The sequence below is a fragment of the Carassius carassius genome, chromosome 42 (genome assembly GCF_963082965.1).
Source record: "Carassius carassius chromosome 42, fCarCar2.1, whole genome shotgun sequence".
Classification (NCBI taxonomy): Eukaryota; Metazoa; Chordata; class Actinopteri; order Cypriniformes; family Cyprinidae; genus Carassius; species Carassius carassius.
Genome location: NC_081796.1, coordinates 25,129,502 through 25,136,522, shown reverse-complemented (window position 1 = coordinate 25,136,522; position 7,021 = coordinate 25,129,502). Strand labels below are relative to the sequence as shown.

The window sequence follows — 7,021 nt, the reverse complement described above, 5'->3', positions numbered from 1 at the left end:
AAAATTTGTTAAAAACAAGTTTCATTGTATAAAATATTTTAGCCATTTTTAAATCACAATATACATATAAATCAGATATTAATGCATTGATGTTCAAGTTTCAATCCATTCACTCACTCATGTATGTATGTGTTATTTGAACAAAATATTAATATTAAAAATATTGTTATATTATGCATTTATTTATGCATATTTTTTAGGCATTAACACAAACATTATGTTAGTGATTTGTACCTAGTATTTTTATTATTTCTTTTTTTTTTTACTTTAGTTGCAAGATTGTTGGCCATGATGCAAATCATATTTATTTACAATGTGATACAAAATATTTTCCACAATAAAAAAATAAAAATAAATAAATGCTTTTCACTCTTAACATTTTCAAAAATGTGATTTATTTAAATATGGATTTTCACAGTTTCATAGTTTAATATTGCATATCTGGGACAAGGGTAAAATATACAAATATTTATAATTTTGTGTTGTTATTTTTTTTTTATTATGATTAAATAAAAATCTAAAAATTACTTAATTACAACAACGATAATTGTGTTATTGTCATTATTAATTTTTTTTTATACTATCACTATATAAAAACAGATATTACTAAATAATTATTTTTGTCATTATTATTATTATTATTTAGCCATATTGTTACATAGTCATAAAATGTTTGGACAACATTGTGCAGCCCTTCTGTCCAAAACAAAAAATTTGCAATATTTCCAATTTGTTTCTGAATTGCTTATAGACGAATTAGGTAAATCCACCCTCTAACCGCAGGACCTCGTGGCGCAACGGTAGCGCGTCTGACTCCAGATCAGAAGGTTGCGTGTTCAAATCACGTCGGGGTCAAAAGTACGTTTTTATCCTCCATCCTTATGCTCAAATTAACAGCTCACATTATATCCCGAGTAAGATTATAAAATGCACATATATGTTAGTAGGACATTAATAACTGAGCTTGCTTTCCCCTGCATTCCCTTGCTAGTAAATAAAGAATTATAGGATTGAAAGTGCGGGATTTTGTGAGACTAATTTTACATTTTAATTCATTATATATATATATATATATATATATATATATATATATATATATATATATATATATATATATATATATATATATATTATTTTTGTATTTTTTATTTACAATGTTTCAACACTCAATAACATTAATTGATTACAGGTAGATGGCGCTGCGGCACAATAAATGCACCAGATTCACTTAGGCTACTAATGATGAACCAACCTCCCTATCAACCTGAAATACTGTACATCGTCATCGGTTTGATAATATAACAGTTTTTCTCTGTCGCTTTAGTGCATTTCTCGAATTTGCACAGAAGTAGACTATGTGCATTTCTCAAAACAATTTGTACAAACAGCACCACACAATAGATTACCTGCAAAAGCCTGTAACTTACTCAAACAAAATCTTTAGTTCATCTCTCAAAAGCAAGTATTTCTGTCAATAAACATCAGTGCCATCAGAATGAAAAGTCCTTGTGTCGTTGTTCACAAACAAATAAGTCAAAATGCTTAGTCATGTTGTCAATATAACAGTGTGCTTTGTTAGTATTACCAGATGTAAACTGTGGAGACATGACAATTACTGCATTGAACAGTATGCCATATGCTTATGCCACAAATCCCTTTCAAAAGTACATATTTACACATTACTGTCTGTGGGATATTGATTGAAAGAGACTGGATAGAATTCCCAGTTACACTTTTACTAGTGGTCTGACCACAAACAAACAAAAAACCTTTACAATGTCATTGTGATATTGAAAAGGAAAAATAAATATGGGCGCATAGATGAAAATAAAAACTAAGTCCACTGTCAGAATTTGTAACTCTTGAGTTGTCCTCTGTCTATACAGTAGGCCTATATGCTTTCCAGCTGAAGCTATGAGCTATTTCCATAGACAGAGAAATGGTGTATCATTGGTTGATCTACATTCTCTTCATTTGTCCAGATTCACTTTTTTACAAAAACTCTTAATAGAAATTTGTAGAAAATGTGCTTGACATTTTATAACTAGATCTCCATTTGCATTTAATGACTTGTACGATTAACTAGACTGAAAGAGGTTTTGAGGGGTAAGACTATTGCACAGAGAACTATGCATTACATTTTGACCAACATGACATTAGCAACTGATGATGTAGGAAACCACAGAGAAATATACATGAATGTACCAAAGCAATCACAACTTGTTCAGAAGAATGAGAAACTGCTTTTTCTCATTCTATTTCTAAAGCGGTATTAAATCCTATTGGACAAATCCTGATAAAAAGTGACGGACCTCGTGGGACAACGGTAGCGCGTCTGACTCCAGATCAGAAGGTTGCGTGTTCGAATCACGTCGGGGTCAAATGTTTGTTCTTCACAATGAAATCCAGACTCATTTATTTACAATACTAAACTGCAGAAAACGTAAATATGTAATCTAAAAAGAACAAATCTTCGCTTCATATGATGAAAGTCTTGGAAATATTCAATATTATCATCAGCAGTTTGGGTCAAAATGTATTTATTTATTCTTTTAATAAGGATAGTAGTTACTTGGTTCAAATATGTTTATTTTATCCCTTGCGTTTAAACGACATCATTCTCCTGCAATAATATACATCTATCACTAGGGGGCAGTGTGTGACAGGCTTTTGTTGCACGGGACGATCACAGCGATTATGCAAATCATAATGTTTTGATACGGTCTGTTTTTCATCTGTTTCAAACCACCATTATTTAAAACAACACAAGTGTAACAATTTAGGTAATATTTCAATCATGAAAACAAGTCTTAAGGTGGTTTAACGTACTAAGCATGCGGTGATAATAAAAGGTCAAATTCAGTTTACACCTGACCAAAGATGCATAGCCTACTATTCAAAGTAATCGCTTCGTTTGCAAACGATATTTGGACATTTATACCACATTTGCAGTCTGAATAAAAGTATGACTAAACATGCATAAATTAAACACTATACAATAATAATGAGTTACCTAGAAAAAGAAAATAATATTACATTTAGTAAAAAAAATAATACATACAAAATATGCAATATATATAAAACGTTTTTCTTTATAAATGCATATATTTTCTTGAAATAAAATATTTTTTTTAAATTTTGTAATATCTTAAATGCTTTTTTATATGCATTCATATTTTTTAAATATAATTTTAAATCAAAGTCAAAATATATATTGGTAGAAAATATACTTTTTGAAATGCCAGATGGGACAAAAAAAATGTTTAAATTGTTAATGCTGCCTTTGTGTTTAAGGTTTAGTCAAGCTGAAGTGTAAGTTGCTAACATGTGAGGCTGTGGAGCAGGTGATCAGGGCCGGCCCTGACCATTTTGCTGCCCTAGGCAAGATTTTACCTGGAGCCCCATGCATCACAGCCCATTTCACCCTGTCATTGTGTTCATGATTTAGCATATATATATATATATATATATATATATATATATATATATATATATATATATATACACACACACACACACACACACACACACATTACAGCAGAACTGTTTCCAACACTCATAATAAATCATCATATTAGAATGATTTCTAAAGGATCATGTGATAGACCGGATTAATGGAGTAATGATGCTGAAAATTCAGCTTTGCATCACAGAAATAAATGATAATTTAAAGTATAATAAATTGAAAACAAATTATTTTACATTGTAATAATATATCACAATATTACATTTTTTTCTGTATTTTTGATCAAATAAATGCAGGCTTGATGAGCAGAAGAAACTTCTTTCAAAAACATAAAAAATTTTAATGTTTCCAAACTTTTGGCCTGTACTGTATCCCCCCCAAACTGCACAACTGTAGAGTAAAACATTAGCTGCCAGGCCCGTTTCTACGAGCTGTGTGTTAACAAAAGCAGTGCTGTGTACATTGGATGCGGCGTCGGGCACGCTATACAACAAATTACCAACAACTGATCGCGCGCGCGGTGTAAAATGACAGTTTTGATGTGCTTGTTTGGAGGGCTGCACAATTTGGCCAAAATGTTGTGCTTATATATTAATATTGTTGTCAAATAATAATAATAACAGTAATAATAATAACTTATTATTATTTAATTTGTACAGTTTTATTTCTTAATAATAATTATAATATTATTATTTTAACTGTATTTATTATCATTATTAATTTTATTATTATTATTATTATTATTCAGTATTATTACCTAATAAACATAAATTACAAAAAATAAATAGAATTAATGTAATACTTCAATGTAAAATAAAAAGTAATTTAATAATTTTTTTTGTGATAAAAATAATTCTAATAAATAGCAATAAAAATAAAAAATAAAAATAATTGTTCATATTATTATTACTATTATTACATTGTAATATTTTATTGTTTTATATTTTATACTTCTATTGCGATATTTCATTGTAAAATAAAAAATTAAGATAATAATGCTAATAAATAATAATAATAAAATAATTACAATACAACTGTAAAATTAGAAAGCTAATATACACAGCTTTCTTAGCAGATGGTGAGCTGAAGCATTTCACTCTTAACATACAGTGCATTTATTTATTTGATTAAATTGCAACAAGTTATATCAATATTTAATTTACATTAACTTAATAATCATGCAGCCCTACTTTATTTTTATTTATTTATTTATTTATTTATTTGGTCAGATATGTTCACAATAGCCTACTACCATATTACTACTATTATTTCTACAGTGTATATATATATATATATAACGATATATATAACGAGCGTTTCATTCTGAACATAGTGATCTTGTTTTTGATTTTCTCTTGGCACATGCATTTAATGCCATGATTTATACACTGAGGAAGACCCTGTATTTCACACTCAATCCTATACATGCTCATCCTCAAATCAATTGTTATTCTATTTTGATCCCATACTTTGTTCAGTAAAAAACATAGTAAATATAAAACAGCATATTTAAATGTCTCTCAATAAGTATTTTTTTATAATGTGTGAATATGTGAACTTTTTATCATTTTATATTTGGGTCAGATTAATGCAGGAATAAAGATAAATCTGTGTTTCACTTTCTGTCACTGTACACACACACACACACACACACATTGAGTTTCCATGTTTTACAGGGACGTTTTATAGTCATAATGATTTTTATACTGCACAGACTGTATTTTCTATCCCTTTCTAGGGCTTTTTTAGATTTTCAAAAAACTTAATTCTGTAAGATTTATAAGCTGTTTTTCTCATGGGGACAAAAAAACTGGCCATCTTTGTGGGGATATTATGTCCCCATAACGTAGGGTATACCTGAACCACACACACACACACACACACTAAGTAGGTTAGAGAAGGTCATTTTGGCTTTGAGACATTGTATCACTCTGGCTTTTCAACACGTTTGCAGATGCAAAAACACACACACACACATGCATGCATGAAGGATTTATGTGCTGTCAGATGGCTGTTCTGTTTCAGTAACGACAGCTCAATGACAGCCATATACATACCACACACACACACACTGCATCTCACTTCTGTACTTGTGAAGTTCTGCGTATTTATATTTTTAGAAAAGATTGGCAAGTCATAAATCACAAATAAATCCTGACCTGACTAAATAAAGAAAAGAAGTTCTTTTTAAAGCATAGAAAGGATGGATGATTCAGCAGAAATGGTCTTGGTTTGATAGTCATGAACATTGTAAAAGTGTTTCCCTCCAGTCCTCTAAACGAGAGGAAAGCCCTGATGTCTCATCAGCAGGAGCATCATTATCACATCAGTGAAATATACACTGCACAGTGGCCAGTCATAAAACTGTTATATAACCCATGGAACACACATCAGTACCAAACTGTTGACTGGCTACAGTAAGAGTTGGGAAGAGTTGTATACAGCTAAGATATAAGTCACTCATCATTAAAAGAAGCTAACGGTCAATCTAGCTTTTGGAAAAAGTAGTTACTGTGGCTGCACTAGAAGCAGAGGTGGGTAGAGTACCCAAAAACTGTACTCAAGTAAAAGTAAAAGTACTTCTAGAAATATTTACTCAAGTAAAAGTACTAGTCTTGAATAGTTACTTGAGTAAGAGTAAAAGAGTATCGGATAAAAAATCTACTCAAGTAGTTAGTTACTAGTTACTTTGGGTCATATATACTGAGCCTATTTTTATTTAGATATATAGATAAAATGTATGTAATGTATGTGTGTGTGTATAAATGTATATATTTCATCATCCTTTACTCCAATTTATGTAATTTATTATAAAAGCTTGTCTGTTTACTTAAGTAACAGATATAGGTATCATGCCATAACATATTTTTAATACGACTGACTTTATATTAAATGTGAATTTTACATTGAAAGTTAATGTGATTTAAATATTGCTACTAATCTTTCATTGTTCAGAAAGAGAGCAAATAACATTTACATTATTAAAGATAATTTTCACTGACAGTCTAGATTTCAAACACTCTCAGAAACTCCCATTAAAATCACAGAAACTGTTAACACTGTGAAATCAATATCTTAATTAAAGATTCGTACACACATCTGCACTTTGTTGTTCCTGCGAGAGAATTCGCCAGAAAGAGGTATTCAGTCAGTGAGCGAGTGAAGGAAGCACCGGTATTTTAGCGATGACTCATCTGAACGCCTCTGATTGGCCAATGCTTTAATAAGCTCAAAAGAATCATGTGTGATTTGTTATAATGCGCAGCGCTGTATAAGCGCATCTATCTCTGGCTCAGCGCCAGCAAGCGATCACAGATCTGAATTTAGCAGCTGACTTGCACCAGTGTGATTGTATTAAAATTAACAGACTCCCCTCTGTTATAAGCCACACACGTACAACAAACTAATGTCACAGTGGTATCGTGTATTGTAATCGAATGTAGCCCAAGTTATTACCTGTTGAACAGTAGACAGCACACGCGGTGTTCATCTAATAAGGATCTCCATCGCTAGCAAATAATAACCTTTGCAGATTTCAATTCAGTGCAGTTCCAG

At 30.7% G+C, this 7,021-nt stretch overlaps 1 protein-coding gene and 2 non-coding genes across 3 annotated transcripts in view; all 3 read left to right on the top strand.

The window, feature by feature from the left end:
• LOC132124356 (leucine-rich repeat-containing protein 4B-like) overlaps positions 1-7,021 on the top strand; it is an 87,727-nt gene that overhangs the window by 37,952 nt on the left and 42,754 nt on the right. The gene's annotated exons all lie outside the window — the stretch shown is intronic.
• On the top strand, positions 784-855 carry trnaw-cca (transfer RNA tryptophan (anticodon CCA)). Its single transcript has one exon. It is a non-coding gene; the product is annotated as a tRNA-Trp (tRNA).
• Positions 2,310-2,381, top strand: trnaw-cca (transfer RNA tryptophan (anticodon CCA)). The gene has a single exon. It is a non-coding gene; the product is annotated as a tRNA-Trp (tRNA).